The 20430-nt window shown below is 38.5% G+C and overlaps 1 protein-coding gene and 1 long non-coding RNA gene across 5 annotated transcripts in view; one reads left to right on the top strand and one right to left on the bottom strand.

Annotated features, from left to right (window-relative positions):
- Ser (protein serrate) overlaps positions 1 to 20430 on the top strand; it is a 248246-nt gene that overhangs the window by 101427 nt on the left and 126389 nt on the right. The gene's annotated exons all lie outside the window — the stretch shown is intronic.
- Positions 1 to 20430, bottom strand: part of LOC147873892 (uncharacterized) — a 191397-nt gene that overhangs the window by 70675 nt on the left and 100292 nt on the right. For all 4 annotated transcript variants that reach the window (XR_015535110.1, XR_015535112.1, XR_015535111.1 and 1 more), the window contains one exon: positions 17096 to 17540. This is a non-coding gene — a long non-coding RNA (uncharacterized LOC147873892). The remainder of the gene's footprint in view (positions 1 to 17095; positions 17541 to 20430) is intronic.

The following is a 20430-nucleotide window of genomic DNA, read 5'->3' as shown; positions in this document are numbered from 1 at the left end:
CCCAGTCCGAGGCCCCGTGTAACATTTCGTAAGGTATTAATTTTACGACGAGGAGTTGTTAGCCTCACGCCGAACACCCAAACTGGGGGCCACCTATTTTCGGCTGTCCGAGACTGCTTATCCCTCCATATCTGGACGCCGTCTCCTCTGTCCGCAACCAGAGGACGCACAACACATGGCCATTTCTTGCAGACTGACACAAAAATGAACAGTTAGAAGAATGAGTCATCTGCGAATCTACGTAACAAAATGCGATATCCATTGACTTATTTTCTCAGCGAGTTTTGCAAATGGAGTTATTGGTATACGAGTTTATAATCTAGAGCCAGTTTTTAAAACCCAAAGGGTTTACAGTGAATCAACTTATTTCCGAAGATAGTAGAAATGGAGGCAACATTTGTTGTTGGCAACGAGTGTACAAACGTAGGTACGCCGATCTACAGAGGAATCTGAAGTAGGAACACGAGTCTTTTCAGTAAGTTAAAATGCTGGGTGGGCGGAAGGATAAAATGAGCATTCTTTGCATGCTGATCTTCGACAAGGAGTCTGTTGCAGCGTCGCATGTAAACCAGCCAGGCCGCGGAGGTGTGGTTTGGACTCTTATCACACCCTACGTGGCTAGCAACACCGTTTAATTCGTTCAACAACCCCCCTCCAAATAGGTGTATGTTACGTTGCAAAATCTGCATAAATACCGAAGTGAAAGATGAATGTTGACCTTGAAAGTAGAAATACGCGTACAAAGGAACAGAAACACACATGGAATGCCCATAAATCAGTGGCAAAAAAAAATATACACTTTATTTGCGCTAAGAAATGCAGTACAAATCATAAATATTTCGAATATAAGACAAAGTTTAAGAAACCTTACACAACTGTATCTCAACAAAATTTTGTTCATGACTAAATTAAGAGCTTACTGTAATATATTTCAGAATATTTTTCCGTCTTTCCGTGTTATGTGTAAAGACATCCAATTTGAAAGATATAACTCTACGTGATGTTTTATACAACAGCTGAACAATTATGCGTGGGGCGAGTTTAAGTCGTCTGAATTCTTCAAGACTACACAACACCTTCAACCAAGAACACAGCCATCTTCATAATGGCTGCCGTAAGAACCTCAAAGTGTCGATAACATTTGTACATGAGGTGGGAGTAACAGGAGGATTAAAAAATAATGGGGAGTCTTCATAATCTTTACTCTTGACGTAGATAAAATGATATTGTTGCGACATGCTGCACGCATAAACGAATTGAGTACAACATTTTTGTTTTCGTACCTTAAGGTAAGAACCCATGTAGGAGACTTTGGTGCAGACGGGAGCATATTGAAGTTATTCGTTTGTTTGTTGGTCTCCGAAAACACAGGGGAATTATGTTGTAAACTGGACTGAACTGGTTCGGGATTGGTGTCATGTGGCGGACATCAATGAACACGGTGATGAATGATGAAATTTCGGGTTCCATAAAGGCTAGAATTTCGTGATCAGTTGAGCTAATATAAGCTTATTAATAATGACCGCTGCACGTAAATAGTTAATTAGGTAGTTGTAAAGTACGAAACTCTTTATGGACCTACCCTCTTTATAAATTAACTTTCAACCCTTGTCTTATAAGACTGTGTCATTTCGTATCTTATTCCAGTGGAAGTTCATAAATTGCAATAATTTGAAATAAAATAAAAAGTTTGAGTTGAAAGCAACAAATAACAAAAATCTCTTGCAACTTTAAATTGAAGATATTATTGTGAGCTAGCAACAAAAGGGAGAAACAATAAATATATTCCGAACTGTCGTATGGAGATATCGTGAAGAATCAAGAAGGTAAAATGATTATATTAAAGAGATTTTGTGGAAATGGTTTTGTTAGGATTCGAACTTGACTGAACTGGCAGAGGAACTTAAGAATTTTATTCCTGATACCAAGTTGTGGTATATTTTCTATAGGCGTTTATAATTTATTTTAAATATATTCACAGTAAATGTACGTCTACCTTGTACGAACATTGTGCTTTCATTTAGAAAGCTCCACTGATGAGACATGGCTGCCAGATATTTCTGAGGGGATGAAGCACTTTTCACAGTGGGCGGTAACTATCTGTGATACCATCGCGAGTGACATTTTTCTTTGAGGTATCATACCTGCTGCTGGAGACGAATGGGTCCCCTTCGTTTGGAACAACAATACCTGAGACTTATCAACCATCAGGTTATAGTCGAAAAGGTCGACTTCTCATAGACTGCTTATCTTCTAATGAGGCGGCCATTGAGACAGTCTCCTCCTTCGAAAGATTCTTTTTAATTGTACAATTTTTACACAAGTGTTGCACTAGAGGGAGTGTGTATCCCCTGTTTCTGTCACCCACAAATGATTTAGAATATCAGCTGGATGTTAAGTGAATGGAATCTTAATTACATACCCCAAGGAATTTGATGTATTTCATTAATATCTTTATTTTACAGAACCTCTCCATTTACCTAAAGATAATAAGATGGCTTGTCTGTTAAAATATACATCAACTACAAACATATATCAATTTCATTTCGAAACTAACTCAATGGTACATAGCCTTCTTGAGAATCTAACAGCACGCTCACTTAATCAAGTAATTTCCCACCTTTGATGGAACCAAAAGGTTCATTACCGTGTTTAAGACAGCACGCCAACTGCCCCTATCCTGAGCTAGATGAATCCAATCCACACCCGTAACTCTACTTCCATAAGATCAATTTGAATGTTAAACTTACGCGGAGGTTTCTCAAGTGACCTTTTCCCTCTAGAGCTTACAAAGAAAATCTTGTACGCATTTTCCATCACCCCCATACGCACTATATGCCCCGGCCATCTCATCCTACTTGGTTGGATCGTTATAATAACTGTGAAGGGTACAAATATTGGGTTCCTCGTTATGTAATTATCTCCAGTCTCCTGTAACTTAATCCATCTTAAGTCCAAATGTTCTCCCCAGCACGCTCTTCTCAAGACACCCTCAAGTGTGTTACCCTTGATGTAATACAATGATTCTGTCCTGAAACGCGTTAAAGGAATGGCTTGTATTTCTCGCCTCGATTCAATAACGTGTAATTTCCCTGTGCCGTGCTATGAATTTTCTAGACTTGTATATGAGAACCCTGAGCATTCTTTCTAGACTTTTGAAAAACTGTGCATGGAACTACATGATTATTTTACGATGCTACAACATTTACTCTCTGTATAAAAGACATTGAATGGAGCCAGGCCAGTTCTAGACAGAGCGGCAAAGAGATTAGTTTCCAATGCTTCTATCTGAAATATATATAAAGCTTCTTGTCTAGTCGAAAAGCAACTTCGTTGAGCAACCAACATGCTGTTTCTCCCAAGGAATTTGGCACAGACAGTTTAACGCTTCACATTGGATGTTCAGGGTTTCTAACCTTTGTAGGTACGTTGACACTTTTGACTTTATACCTCTGAATATAACGAAACTTTCACAAAGATTTTGCAGACTTGAGGTTATCACAGTGGTAAGGATATTGATTGTGACCTTCTGGGTTGTCGCAGTTAAAAATACTGCCTTACCGATGGAGACGATACATTCCTCTGAAACGTTGATAATCACCCACAAGATTATACAGCGTCACTACCCAGAAAATCACAACCCACGAGTTAGTTTTGGGCATGCAATTAAGGCATATCTGTAGAGGGCCTGGAATTTTATTAGTGCAACGCTGTCTATTGATACGCGTTAATGGGTGGTTTTAGATCATTATGTTTTATTATTAGGGCATTATTGAGGGTCATAACCACATAATACTATGAGTACTTTCCTTCTTTACATCTAAATTAAAGTCCCGACAAGTCGTGCTATATGAAGGATTGCGATAGGAATTTTAATGGGGAAGTATACGGGCTGTTTGATGATCAAACTCCACGATCGGGCCACAGGTGAATCGGTTTTCCCGCCTACGTTATAAATGAATGTTCTTAAAATTGCGTTAACTAATAATGAGCTTAAATGAAAGAGGGTGTTGCAGATACCATTCGTGTTACATTTATTATACTACTTCGTGCTAACGTTAATACTTTTAAATATTTTAAAAAAAATGATAGTTCGAATATGTACAACCTGCTTTAACATTAAGTAACTATGCATTTTGTTCACAAAATGTATTCGTGTTTTAGTCATATTAAGATAAAATCACTTGTATAAACCGATTTACATGCATTTTTGCGAACGGAAGTGACCGGGTGGGCACATCGCATGCTACTTTCGTTACCATGTTTACTATACGTGCCATGGTTATCTGGGCTACTCTGACGTCACTATTGTCAAAGGTCAATGGTGAAATCCTGGTGAATGCGCCAGAATTGTTACGCTATGCTTTTAGCTCTTTAACCTGTTTTATTAATGTTTTAAATGGCCAAAACTGAACTGATTGGAATGATGATACAAACTTATTTATCCTTGTAAATTATGGACGCAGACATCCTTAAATTCGACACTGGATGGAGGTTACTGAGTGGACGTTTTACGCTCTGGGCGAACTGCCACTAGTGCGTATTGGATAGGAGATGGAGTTTGCCCCACAGACAGTTTGAACGCGGTTACGAAAACACAATTAAAAGCGGTTTAATAGACAATTATTATTTCTGGACATCGGGGAGGAGATTTTTAGTCCAATGACAGAGAAGCAGGGAATTGAACCTGAAGATGGCCACATTAGTTCGAAACATGTTGTTCTAGTGAACAGACGGTGAACAAAGAGTGTGAAACGTGATGGACAAACAACAAAACAAAACACCCCGTAATGCTACACTACAGATTTGAAAATATGCAGATAGGAAAGGTGTACTCTTTCGAGTATACAGGCATTCCATCGTTGTTCCTCACCCCACACCACCCAATCCATTATTGATTTTCTATAATTATTGTGCCGTAGGCCATTTTTTCACTGATGTGTTCCCATCAGTGACCGTGGTTGCCCTGCCGCGAAGGATGAATGCGACAGACATACATGCACTGGTCCATAAGATGTTTTTTGGCCACGCCAGAGCCGCGAAGAACACCTAAAAGCATTACATCTGTTGGGAATCGAAGCCTCGCCGCCCAGCCAGTAGCTAGTCCACGTTACTGCGTGCTGCCTCAACTAACCGAAGTTCTGAGAGAACTGAATTGATGTGCTCCACGTAGCAGCAGTTTCCCACTTGCAGATATTTTGTTTTTGCTGTTCGATGACTGTAAAGAAACGAATTGCTTTGCCCCGTGATCTATTATGAAGAGCTCTCGAGGGCAGAAGTGACGCTCGCATTGTTGCAGGGTTAAAGGAGCGTGTTAATTGGTTTGCCACGGCTACCAGGGCGATTCCGGTCATCGCCTTCGGTTCTTCTAAGCAGGGCGCTCTCACGGGAACACCTCGCAGGCGCCTTCCAGCAACATTCTATTTTTGTTTCCGATACTTGTCTTTCATTTCGTGCAAAAGACAGCAGAAGAGACAGTTAAAAGGAGTTTGTGGCTCATCTGTTGTTTTTGCTTCCGTAGTGTTGTTGCAGTGGTCATTTTTTGTGGCACCCACAGACATTACCGAGATAAGTTGCCGTGACGAACAGGCGAACATCGCAGCGCGCCTGCCTCCTCGCTCACTCTCACGGCCTCAGGACCAAAGGATTCGTTACGTTGCAGATGACCACGATGCCCGAATATAATCGTACAAATCTCCGTCTTTCTCCATGACTGAATTAAACTGCTACCCTTGATAAATGTAGTTCTCATATACCTCCTTGTTATTATCCACGCCTTCACACTGTTAATTGTTTCTTTTGGAGTGACACTTCTATTATTGTGATGCAATTCGTGCTGCTATCTACGTGTGATATGACTTCTAGTTACCAAGATCATAACAGATTTCATAAACAAGAATAACTAATTATGTAGCTAACTAATAAAATAGGAACAATTTGAAGTGAAAAAACTAAGATTTAAAAAATAGAAGATTTTTAAATCGATTGCTAACTCCATGGAGTAGTCGTTCTTGAGTATCTAACAGTTGCTTAGCTGGTTAATAAATTTACCACCTTTTGTGGAACCAGAAGTTTTGTTTTGTTTACTGGGGGGCTCCGCTGGAGCCTACCCTGAGCCACTTGAATTTTCAAAAGAACCGTTTTAGTATTATCCTCCTGTCTACACTTTGCTCCATTTCCTTCAGATACTGTGACACGTCTCTACATAGAGTATATGTACCACCTTCCTCTTCTTTGTTTTTATCACCAAAATAATTTTGGTGTCGAGTCTAAATTATGAAGCTCAGCGTTGTGTAATTTTCTCTGTTCTCATGTTACTACTTCTGTCTTAGTCCCATGTGTTCTACTCATAACTTTATCAGAAAGTTGGCTTCTTTACGAAGAGAGACAACATTTTAAAAATAAACAAAACAGCTTAAATTTATAGCCAATTGTAGACACGAAGGCAGAGAACAGCGACAGAACGCAGGATGAGATCGGTAGTAATCGTGGAAGTTGTTCAGTATGACGATGACCGAATAAAGATTATGATGATGTCAAAGATGTTAGTATAAAATCCAGGTACTAGATGAGACATAATTTTAAATAAAAATTTACTGAAACAGCAAAACACACATTCAGCGAATGGAATAACAGACGAATTTCATGGGCCAGGACTCCTTCCTGACACGCTGACTGTCACTCAGCGTATCAAAAAATTTAATGCCTTTAGTGGATCCTGGAGACTCACTACGTATATACAAGAGCACGCCACAGAACCCGGCACTATTTTAGAGTTCGGTCCACGTTCAGTTCTTTAATGAGTAATTCTTATTATAATTCTACCATCTCATCCGGACTTCCTACGAGCCTCTCTTCCCACCATATCTCTCTGTCTGTCTGTCTGTCTATCTATCTATCTATCTATCTATCTATCTATCTATCTATCTATCTATCTATCTATCTATCTATCTATCTATATATATATATATATATATATATATATAGATATCGATATATATATATATATCGTACCTCTCTCATCCTTCTTTATGATTCGATGGAATAAATGGTGCCGTAGGATGACGTATATGGTACACAACAACAAAATGGACACTCGTAGGTTCGCGAAAAATTTATCTTTAGTACAAACGAAAAGAATGTTAAACCACAGGAAGTTTAGCGAGGTCTGAAGCAAGGAGGCCCAACAGGTAGACAAATTCCTGTCCTCTTCTCCCCATTTTACCTTATGACAAAGACAGAATCCAACTTTCGAAACGTCACAATTTTATAATTTAGGCGTCAAACTAAATCCAAAATAACAGTTCATCTTTTTTTAGGGCAACGACTTCAGAAACCTCCAAACTTACGCATTTTTAATCGTCAAACGTCAACTCAAAGATAAGAGGGGAATGCAGAAGAATATATTTAACAGAATTCGACAATGTTATACTGTGTTTAAGAACTAAGAAAGGTTTTTATCATCAAAAAGTAGAATTCATTATAATTGTAATATAATACGGAAGTTTACGGATGAAGTGTTTAAACCATTTGCGCTCTGACGTGAACATTTCAGAGCGCACTGCTATATCACCGCACTTTGAGATGTCAGCAAGGGGTTATGTTTACTCTACTGCGGACTAGGCTTGTTTACTGTAGCGGCAGAGAGCTGCTCTCAAGTGTCTGCAATCACCTGCACCATCATAACTCCTTGTGCCTCTCCATTAGCTCAAAAGTGTGTACACTGGGGGTGAACAAAGCTCATATGGTTCTTCAAAGTTTCTTGAATAAAAGACGTGAACATTTTTTATTGCCCATGTTAATGTCTTGGATAGAAAAATCTTTTCGAGTTTCAGTCTTATACATTTTGGTCTTTTTTTGGGGATTTCTATCTTCTGGGTCGTTGCGGCGTGTAGTCTGGTAGATGTTTACGAACGTTTCAGAGGTCCTTGCTGCCTCTGAAACGTCGCTTTCGTAGCAGTGAGAACCTGAAAGCTCACCTTGGACTATATTATTTTTATTTTCTGAAGAAATCTGTTATCCCTATTTATTTTCAACGTGACGCACGTTGGCGAACTTATAAAACGGTTTATCGGTCTTGAATAATGTTCTCGAAGTCACTCTTATTGGATATAATCCACTTTTGATATTTTATTTAGTTAAGAAATTAAGTTGCATTACAGGTTGCAGGCCTCCGAGTCTTAGTCGAGACGAAAAGCTAACGATGGACTGACCATATATAGCTTGAACTGGATAAGACGATAAATGCGTACTGATTTTTTAAGCGGTTATGAATAAATAAAATCATAGGGCAATATTTGGAAAATACGTGACGTTAAAGTGAAACGGAATTAATTCATTCAAGACGGTGTCTGGTGGAAGGTTTCGACGTCTGTTTTGAACATTCGGGTTGCTGTTACCAGAGAATTTATTTAGCTTGGTATTGCACTTCATAGTTGGACCAATATATTACTCACCAGTATTTGTAAAGATTTTCGCATTCTTAGAAGAGCCATGTTATTTCGTTATGAGCAATAGCGGAATGCTCTTATGCTGGAAGTGTAGCATTGAAGCATTGTCAAGTTCTTTGGGATCTGTAAACAGCCAACACTTCCTATTTCTTCCTCGTAGGAATGTAAACTTTTGCTTTTCTAGTCACATGCAAGTCAATGTTTGAATAATGACACGCACTTTCCACCATATTTCTACGTCATTATAACGTTATGCAGTTATATACAGCATCAAAGTTTTAAAGAAAGTTTTATGCTTATGCAGACAACACAATGGCATAAGCAAACATTGCAGGGAACGTAAAAAGAAAAGATAAATTGTCCCTGTGCTTAATTACCAGTCCATGAAAATGTAGCCTTATGGTACAGCTTCACGCATTCTTAATATCGGCGTATTAAAATAGACAGACCGTGAACAGGAGTTGATGTAAAAGGTAATAATTAATGTTCGTGACGGGAATCGAAACCCAATATTCCACCCCACTTCCGGTAACTACAGGCAAGGGAGAAACATTTAAATTCATATTACATCTATTTGATATAATTATGGGTTTAATAAATTTGTAATATGATGTCCCCAAAGCCGTGTACATGTCAATTGTCTTCTGCGATGTGACACCGTGAGGTGTTGCAGGTGTTTCCGACGTTTCGGAGAAACCAGCTGAGTTACTAACATAGTCTTGAGGGATTTGGTGCAAGGAATACATACTATGCCACGTGAACACAAAGATCTCTAACTTCCGGGTTGCTGCCCCGTGCAACTTGGTAGAAGTTTATCGACGTTATGGAGGGGCTTAATGCCTCCATCATCAAGGGCCTGATGACGTAGGCAGCAAGCACCTCTGAAACGTAATTAAACTTATCAGACAATATGGCGCAAAAACCCATTTTATACTAGCTGCCATGAGAACCTGAAAATCACCAATATATAGACATGATCGTGGTGTGTCATCAAGACCGCCTACTTAGTATGATCCATTCAGATCACAAAGCAGGTATTTTATAACATGTGTATGGAATAGAAATACGTAGGACAAACTTGGCGAAAGATGCTAATTATGTTTAATGCCTTTAATGAACGTTTTATAGCCTTTGAAATTTTGTGTTAGATTATTATTAAGCCCGATTAAGTCTGTGTACTTGTATTACCTTTTCTGCCGATGTAAATTCAATATTATTTTGTAATACCGAGTTTATTTAGAAATTCGTTGTGACCTAACTTTGCAAATTGTCTAAATTACACACAGTCGCTTTTCCTAAGTGGGAATACTTCTGTGACGTGTGTAGCCCTATACGTTGTGAATTTAACGCACTTTTGTGGACCGAAACCAGTAACCTGAGAGCACGCATTCGTATGAAATTATTAATTAATCATGATAATCAGTCTGCTGTATACAAAACAGTTTTAATTTTTAGGACATGATGGATATTACAAAGCAACACAGACTAGCTAAGAATATACTTTATAAAAACAAAACATATTCTATATTTAGTTAAGGCTTGTCTTTATAATACGGTTCTCTATTACTTAGGCCTGTTTTACATGAATAGTGCTTTTACGTGGTTACACTATTTACCCACAGACGCCTGTGGTTGTACTAACAAAGATAAAACAAATATTTATTTCTCGTATTTGGATATCCTTCCATATTTCTGCTACAAATCTGAATTTCATTATTGGTTAAGTGACGTCAAGCTACATTGGTTTCTATTTCATTTCTTCCGTTATAATTCCGCTGTGCTTATTAAACATTAATAAAATACGAATTCCGAGAAATGTCCATACTAAAGAGGCTTAAGTGCATGATCACTCTTCCGTACAGGAATTCCTTCGTTTACTAATCTCAACCCCAAAAGCCACATTGGACCGAAACACGTTGATCTAATGGATGGACAGTGAAATGTTTGTGTTAAAAGTTATGAATGAGATAAACCAATAATCAACGTTACTCATCGGGATGTTACACTACAGAGTAGAAACATGAATATTACTTATACTCTGGAAGTAGCCTTTTTGAATCTGAAGTCGAATCAAACCGCGTAATATTTTTTTTTTGAGAATTGGAGTGTAACAGATTTTGAATTCTATGGCTTTAAGCACGTAACGAGTACACCATTCAGCTGAAGTTCAAATTCAAATAACACCAACCCATGGCCACAACAGCACGTGCGTCAAAGTCCCGTTTCATTACTGTTGTTGACTAAAAAAAAAAAACAAATGCCTTGTTCAACAGTAAAATACTTATCTTTCATCTGCGCGTTAGGATAGTTTGCCCGTGAGACATGAACCCTAAACCTCTTGTAGCAATTACTAGTGCAGAAAATGTTCTGACAATGGCGGAAGAAGATCCGGTGAAAGCAACATTCAACACGCGCTCCAGGTGCAAGGACGTGGTTGATCTCGCACCTCGTGTATCCGTGTCAGCTTACCAACATGTCAGTTCTTGTGGCAGTGGATGGAATCGAAAGTTGCCTGTTAAAGGGGACTGTTCCGGTACTGGTTTATGAATGTTTATGAAAACTTTAATTGCCAGGGATACACCGGAAGATTGCTGTCTTCTGGGTTGTTGCGCCGTGTAGTCTGGTAGAAGTATACCGACGTTTCAGAGGTCCTTGATCGCCCTGATGATGGTGGCATCGAGGACCTCTGAAACGTCAGTAAACTTTTACCAGACTACTCGACGCAACAACCCAGAAGACAGCAATCTTCAGACTCACCGCCGTGAAAACCTCAAATTCTACAGGATCACACCCGATTGTGGGCCAAGCTATAACACACAATAATCAAACTGGTTATTTGTAGTGACAAACACGCACCTTCACGCGTTTTAAACCAATGACAGGCTGAATGAGCTCAGCAAGAATTCATAACTGACCATACCCATATAAGTCCGTGAAAAATATTACATCCAATTAGAATTCTGTATTCTCTGTTACTTTTCGCTGGACTGTGTCTATTCAGTTTCGTAACCTGGATTTGTGAGTAAAATATAACAAGACATCTCTCTCTAACTTTCTTCTTTACAGACACCTGAAGATTTATTAGACTTGTTTTGCTGCTAAGTTTAATTAGAAACCGTCTTCCTTAAAGCGGCAGATGGCTATAAATTGCGCTGTGTCGTTATCATCTCATCTGGCACTGTCACTACAACAAATTTGCTTAAAATGTGCCAAGAAATCCCACATACAACATGACGGCATTGCACTGTATAACTTTCTTCTCCTCTTTGAAAACTGTGCAAGAAGGAAACTCTCATCTCATTAAAATTGCATTCCATTCGGAGCCAGACTGTTTTTATATGCCCTCAGTTTCTATTTTACTGAGAATTATTTTATACAAACAATGTTAAATACCAACATTTAGATTTGTGTGCATGTTGAAATGTGGTTTGAATGTTTTGGAATGAGTATTTTAAATTAACCTTCAGAAATTCTTGGAGGATTGAAATAATTGGACGGAGTGGCTTGAATTTTATCGTATCTGCTAGTCAAATTCGATTTCTTTTCTGCTTACAAACATACATAAGACTCGGTTTTACAGCACCTCAGCATGCAGGGATTGAAAGATATACAAAACCTACAATTTTTGCCCACATATGCTAGGAAGTTCTTAGTTACGCCACTGCAGCGACGGAACCACTTCGGTCATATAAAGATTAGAAGAAACCAAGCGTAGATGTCAGCGTCCTGCTTAATGGTTTGATATGAGACGTTTAATCCATCGCTCTCCTAAGATAGGTCATCTGACCTTCTTAATTGCCGGGCTTCAATCAAAAATACTTCTACCTCTGGGAGTAATTTGAATAATGGCTAGAGTTGCAGTTTCTCTCCATCAATCAGTCTTTTTTTGGAGAAACGTCGTTCAACAGGATGTAAACACGATACTGGAATTTCTACAGACATATGCATTTTGCTCAAGATTTAAACAAATGTCAAATTTGGCTACGTTTCGGTTAAATTAACAATTGAGGCAGAACGGACAACTTGTCAATCAACATTTACGCTTCATTTCGCCTTGGTGAAACGATTCTGTTAACCTTTGATCTGGTTAAAGGCTATTTATGTCTAATGTAGCCTTTCTGCATTTTGTACAATGCTTTATAGGAGTTTAATCGGGGTGGATGTGCGGTTATTGGCTACTTATGTTACTACCGAAGGATTCACGTGGAATAACTGTAGGAGAACAGTAGGCTCCCAGACTCGACCCTAGAAAAATCAAAGTGTCGACAGGTGTACATCAAAACCACCTCCCGCACTTTACTGCAATTTTCGGACACAAGTAATAGGTCTACTTGAGAGCAATGACTTTCAAATTTGACCACCAGCTAGTTCAATGAATAATCATAAAAAAATAAAAGGCCAGAAATAATAACATTCAGTCTTGGCACTTCCTTAGCTACTGAAAAGGCGTCGTTCAACAAACTATAAATACAATTGTTATTTTGGAATAAAACATGCTGGCAAGCTATGACGACTGTGAGACATTGGTTTATTTGATTCGAATTATCTAATTTTACAGCGTAAAGGTTACTGAATGAAAGTAGACATACTTTACTTAGGAGAGTAGCATAAACAATATATGCATGGAGACAAAGTATTTATTTTGAAACGTTTTAATATTTATAGATGATATTTAGTTTAAGCCGAGCTTTGAAGTACGCTCGTGTTGATTCTTTTGAATCGTGAGAGGCCAGAAAATCCATGATAGCTGAAGAAGAATAACACGACTCCCTTTTACAGTACAATTTGCTTAGCCAATGATAATCTTATGAAATCTCACACATAAGCTTGTTTCCTTCATAAACATTCCCGAAATATGTTTCTGGGTAGTCGCAGTCAACAAGTTCGCAAACTTTGACAGAATTTGATTAGGAAAAATGACGTCAGGTATCGGCTAATGTTCTGATTACCTCCAACTAAATTTATGTCTGCTAAAGGCACTTTGAACGAAGACGTTGAACTCAATCATACCGTACTAAGAGCTGTCGAAAACGTCTACAATAACCAACAACATTAATAATCTATTTTCGTGGCTACCATCAAATGATGAATGACCTGTCTTTACCACTCCTTATACTAATCTTTATAAAATGTCTCGAGGTGCATAACAAAAACTACTCTAAATAAATGGAGTGTAAAAATGATTCAATTTCCGTGACTGAAGCAGCAAAGTATCTATTCCGAGCTTCCAAGAAGCCAACCCTTAAGCAACACGGAGGAAAGGAAACGGGTATAAAAAAGTGAGCGTAGCCAGCGTTTGGCTTCTTGCAAGGGAGCGTCAGTGCCCATAACAGTGGGATCGAATCACGGTTAACTATATATCAAGTTAAGAGCGGTTACAGGATTGACTAAAAAGTCGAGAGTTGAGAGAGCAATGTTTAGCCTCGGGGAGTTTCCTCGTGTTCATGTACTTCTTCGCATCTTAGATTTCCCTGTTCACCGTGGCCGATTGTATAAAACATGGCCATGGTAAGCGGTCAGTGTGCGAACATCACAAGCATTGGCTTTAGAATGTTGTGCAAATTTCGTCCGAGGTCGTGCCTTCATCATATTTTGTTGTTCTCTGACAAAACTCGTTCAGCCAGTCAACAAATTTATCGTATTTTATGGAAACATAAGGTTCATCACCGTATTCACAAGAGCTCAGATTAACCCAGTCCACAGCCTCGCCGCCAATTTTTATTAAAGTAATTACACGTGACCGCCACGGTGGTCTAGCGGTTAGAACGCTGGCCTTGTAATCCTGTGGTCTCGGGTTCGATTCCCGGCGGTGCCCGAATTTATAACTTGTGTTGGGCAAGGCCGTGGTCTAGGCAACACGGAGTTTTCCTCCGTGGCATCCCAACAATTACTCCATTCACACACAGAAGAAGGCAATGGCAAACCACTTCTGGATCATCTGCCAAGAACGTATATGAACAGGTCCCAGTCCGAGAAAAGAAAAGGATGGAAGGATCCTGTTCATATGGACCTGTCGTCAGACAGAACACTAAATAAAATAAATAAATAATTACACGTACTTTTATTAATTCATCCAATTACAAGCTATTTGACTTCATTATTCTTAAAAGACGAGGAAAATTCCTTATTATTCAATATCATAACTTCTCTGCTCAATTCATATTTTTGGTTTTCTTTCACCTTTTTTGTGTTTATCATATTTGTTACAATATTTCCTTCATAAACAGCGAAGAAAATGTTTTATTCCTTTTGTAAAACCGAACATCATTGCAAATTTGAGGCATATTTTTAAAGATTACGACGTGTCACCTGCTTCGATTAATAAATTAGTTTCTTTATCCGATCCGGTACTGATATTCGTCAGTAAATAACGTTCTAAAATTCTTCATACAAAATTTTATTTTGAGTATAATTTAGTATATAACTCTGTACATTACAAATAAATACAGAATTATTCAGGCGGATCGGGTTATGATGAAAATATATCTTTTTTCACCGTTTATATCGATTTAAAGGATCATAAACCTTCGCATCCTCTTGAGAGAGTTTGGTTACAACTGGTGAAGCGAATCAGGAAAAGGAAACATACACACGTACGATGTGAAACTAACCACTCTCCTCCAGCTATTGACGAGGTTAAAGTTTTTCCTCCACTCCCTCCATATATCTCCATGGTTTTGTTCTTAGTTGAATACCAGGGACAAATGTATCCTTTACCTTATCGTTATGCAACAGTGCAATGTTGAACGATTCCAATAAAATAAAACGCATCTTAACATGTTAATCCTGCTTTAAATATGTCATACTTTTAAACTCCCTTTTGTTCAGGTAAAACACTTCATTCTTTCTGTTGGCCTAGTTAAATAAATACAGTAAATATCAGATTACATATGAAAATTAAAATCTTATTTTCCTTTACGCCACCACATCCAGGCCAGCTTTGGGGCCACACAGCTTTGTTCCCCAAGGATAAAGTGTCCACAGACTTAAATTAATGACTCGCCCTTATCTATTGTCGGATTAAAGAATGCTTGGAGCTTTACCTCCATTCTCTCTGTCTGCTCTCGTGGCGTCTCAGTAGATAACTAAATATTTTAGATTTTACATTGTATCTTTCAATAATCTTTCGGACTGAATTTATACAAAACCAGTATTTAACTAACATGATCTGGAGGGAACTTGAAACCCCATTTTGACTTGATTTAAACGGAAAATGAAGCTTCATAGTTACAAGATGCAAGAAATGCAAGCCATGAATTAAATATAAAGAAATGAAATCTAGATATATAGCACATATTGTTTTAAACCAAGGAGGTTGAGATTGGTAGGCCATGTAACATGCATGTCAAAGATAACAAAAACATACACAATTTAATAAAAAATAGCTGACAGAAAGAGAACGCTTGGGAGACTAAAACAGATGGAAATTTAATATTGTTTGGATATAAAAGAAATAGTATATGAGGGTGTCAACTGGATTAATCTAGCCCAGAATGTGATCCAGTTTGGGGATCTTGTGGACTTGGTAATGCACCTTCGGGTTCTTGAAGAAAACATGGAAATTCTTAACCACTTAGGCTACTATTAAATTCTCATCAAACACTCTAGAATGTTCATTTTATCTAATTTTCATAGCTGAAACAGGTCACTGTACGGGCTGTAATGCGTAGGAAAACAGTTTTTTTAAAATGAAACAATGGCGTCATGTTATGTGTCCAATACTGGGTGGAGAGGTTATTGCAGGTGGGGCGATGCCCCTCTCTCAGACGTGAGACAAAGCGAATGATAACAGCGGACAATACTTTCCATTTCTATTCCTTGCACTGAATGTGTGTCCTATAATTTGAAGACAATTGCATCGCCTCTGACTGGAGGCCGCTAAACTAAGGTACAATTAGTCGAAGACCTGTTATTTCTGTCAAAGACCTTTCTAAAATTTGATATTTTTCACTCCATTGCAAATGTGCAATTTTATATGATCGTGACGAATAAAAAGATAAGTAATAACAAGCCAGAAATGTACAATACAGAAGTTAGAGATTTTTGCTGAACTTTAACCCTTCAGATCGAGGCTATTTCTTCCTCCGGAAATTTGCTACTACTAAAATGGCCTCACAAATCAGAAGACCATATAATATACTCTTACATCGTTCTTTCCAAAAAGCGAAAGTGACATTGCTCCAAAGATCCTCAGGAAACATCTCATTAAATTCGCAATAAACTATTTTTCTTCCGAGAACCTTGGCTCTACAGAGCAGTGTCGTTTATGGAATCTGAAGTTTAATTATGGTTCCATACCCGTACTTCGCGATAGAAATATGAAAATGTAGGTATCTGACACATATTTTAGTACCGCATGATTGATTGCTCATCATACGTTATACCATTATGATAATTTTAATAATACGCCTAATAATGTTAGTACACATATAAAGACAAAGCTTTCGACAGCGTTGTCTGGGGCGTTAAATACAGCTGGAGCTAGAAGCTGGTCATTTATATCCATCCAGTAGAGAATTAAAGAATGGGAGATTCATATTTACTTTCGTTACATTTCATCAGCGTTTTCTTGTCGTAGCGCTTGGGCAAAGGGATCATATTCGCATTTGAATATCATCTTTTAATAGTGTCGTTAAATAACTTACCAGTCTACGTTCATTCTTCGTCTTCTGTTCCCGCAGTGGGTGACAAACACGTTGTACCTGCGGTATATGTACGTCTTTTTTTCTTTTCGTGTCTCGTTCATATCCTTGAGTATATGCAGCACACATGTCTGAGGGCCATTAAGTTTTCAAGTTCAGCAGTTGTAGCTCTCGATATAATTTCGTTCTTTGTCTTATATAGTACATAAATTTATTAAGCAATTCATGTTGTTAGACGTCGCGTAGCTACTTTGTGGGATTCTCTCTGTCTTTGGCCTGCATGTCCATTCTATTAGCCATGACGGTTGCACTGAACGGTGCTGCAACTCAATCACTACTAGTAGCGTTTTTGTATGTAGCAGGTAGAATAGAAGGGATCCCTCGTGCTATGCGTGACGAGTGTGCGCCGTGACATTCCTTATATAGCAGCCATCAGTTTCACCACCAACTGAAAAGAGAAAAACTATTTTAATTGCTGTCTGTTTTCTCTTAAGGACATTTTGTGACTTGGGGCGTAGGCGGGTATAAGATAAGACAATTCTACTTAGAACGTTTCTGGTTGACGGATAATAATTAGGGAGATGTAAGAAAGGTTACAGCAATTTCACTGTAATTTATAACAATAGCCACTCTCATACTTCATTGAATGTATAAGCGAAAACCCTGTAAGTCATAACAACCATTTTAAACGGATGAAGGAGAATCCAATCTAAGTTAAACACAGTGGATCAAATATGTACGATTGTGGTCGTAATAGATATAGGAGCCACTCGTAGAGCAATAGTGGTTTAACTGTGTTTTTAACTAGATTCACTACACAGTTGACCTAGGTTAGTAAGCTTTGGTACAATTAGAGGCAAGATGTTATCGTTTCTTTGGACATAATCTTGTGTTACATTCGTTACAGTAAATGAAATCTCTGAAATTATTCCCGTACTAGATGCTACTATCATGATATGATTGGAAACAGTTTCCCTATTACACTAAAATGCCTGTCATTAAATTTATATGCTAAATTCTGTCGTCAGATATCTGATATGAATATTACACAACGCGACATTTCACTTGTGAGCTGTCCACATTTTATTTTACCAAAGAAGACAAACTACAGCAGTTACTTCAATGCAATTTATTTTGTAATTTAAAATAATTACTTCATAAGCTTAGCAAGCTGCAATTAGGTTTCAGCTAAGTGTTTCGTTATTAGTAACATAATTAAAGTTAACTTCTTTGATCTGAGTCAGACATATTTGGTAAAAGTTGACTGTTGACTTTCGACCGAGGCTGTGGTGTGCTGAAAGATAAAAATGAAGTATAGAGCATTGAGGAAATAATGAATGGCAACGGAAATCGAAATAAAATTTTGGAGACAATCGGTCTCAGGGCTTTCTGGTCCACAGAACAGAAACGGACTGCCCTGAGATTTAGAGTCTTCGTGATCTAGTAGCAAAAATTATGACACAGCCATTAAGAATTTTACCAAATGAAAGTTTATCTTTCAAGTTATTTTAATCATGATTGTGTCTGTATCAGCATTATTTTACTGAAACACTTTTAAGTTGCTCCGAACAAATGTTTAACCTTTACCCTTGAGTCTAATGTGCATGTAATAGCTTGATCCTGAAGATAATAATTTCATTGTTTGCCGAAAACTGGAAAACCTTCAACACACGGCGCAGCTAAACCTCGAAGATGGAAGTTATACGTAATGCAGGAGTATAACTAGTTAACGTATAATTAGTTCATACAGAAGCATAGTTTAATGTACGTAATCAAAACTAGATGAGTGCCTTAGTAGGACGCCATTAAAGTGTATAGAAGCGTGGAGGTTTGGATCCACAAACAAACCGGGAGCTAGGTCCGTGGTCAACTCTTATCTCCTCATCGGATAGGAGGCTGAGTGAGTGCCATAGCCGATCTGGATGTCGTAAAAAAATCCTGCTCTCACGTGGAATCAAAAAGCTGTTGTCTTTGCCATAACTAACTAACTAACTAACTAGATGGCTTAGGGAACCCGAAGGTTCATCACCGAATTAACCAAAGCCCTCTACCGGTCCCTGTCCTGGGCCAACAAAATCCAATCGCCTTCAACTCCTATTTTTCATAGATATCGCTTGATATTATCCTCCTATCTACGTCTAGTGTCTTTGCCATTACATATGTCATCCCAGCTCATAAAATTAAATACCTAAGCAATTTCACATCTCGAGAAGCTGACAGTCTCCAACCTAGTCAAGAAATTCACAAGACCTCGTCACAGGTCCTTTACTGAGCCAGATTACACTGGTTTCATAGCAATTATTGTCGAAGGCTTCTCATCGGGATGGCTCAGCTCCGTTACCATGGCAGTTAATGTGAGATTTCTAGTGGACATAGTCAACAGGATACGTTTCTCACCGAGTCCTTCAGCTTTCCACTTTTGATATCATTCCACCGCTGCTCCATATTCACTCATGTATCATCTGGGAGATGTGCAATGGTCTCGTTAGCGGCCGCAGTTTCGTAGAGACATATATATTCACCCCAACACAACAGTAATTTTCCCATCCATGTCTGGGTCTCCATGGGATCTTTTTACCTCCAGGCTTTCCAACAGATAATTTGTACGCATTAAATATCTCCACATGTCCCACTTGTTTTATCCGCCCTCATCCGATCATTCTAATAGTATGGGTAAATTAAATTAACTCGTTTAGTGTAGTCAGTGTTTATGGGTTGGAGGACAGGAGTTAAATTCCCGGCACGGTCAAAAGGTATTTCTCTTATCCAACGCATAAGAACGTCTCTGGGACCCACTCTGCGCAACGAGAGGTCTTTGCCTGGATTTAAAATGGCCGGGACGTGAAGCTGACCACACACATTCTTGTAGTGTCGATATCAAGAAAAAGTGGATCTTTTCCTCTACTACCCCATAAGACTTCACGGCATGAGAAGTTTATTTTACAAATACAGTTAAACTGGACAAGAGGAACGATTACTTTGTCGAGTGGTCAATGCTGTGTAAAAGAATGAGGAGAATGCCAATTTTTTGAACTTCTTCCATCCTCTTGGCTAAACGAGATAAACAAATACAAGAAAACAAATAAGCTTCTAGTGACTTACGTGGTACCTCCGGGTTCAACGAGGTGAATACCTGCTATACAAAACGCATCGTCAGACCTAGAGTTCAGCTGCATAACATATAGTGCGCTTCAAAAGTCATATAACGCGCCCACTTTAAAGGAACATGGGACATGTGGAACTCATCACGAGTCAGAAGTTACTACATTTGGAGAGAGAAAAAAGATGGCTGTCTTCTGGGTTGTAGCGCCGTGTAATCTGGTAAAAGTTTTCCAACG

This window comes from Zootermopsis nevadensis, unplaced genomic scaffold (genome assembly GCF_977971745.1).
Source record: "Zootermopsis nevadensis isolate Lab colony 2312 unplaced genomic scaffold, Znev_1.0 Znev_ptg000013l, whole genome shotgun sequence".
Lineage (NCBI taxonomy): Eukaryota > Metazoa > Arthropoda > Insecta > Blattodea > Termopsidae > Zootermopsis > Zootermopsis nevadensis.
This window is presented reverse-complemented; position numbering and strand designations above follow the sequence as displayed.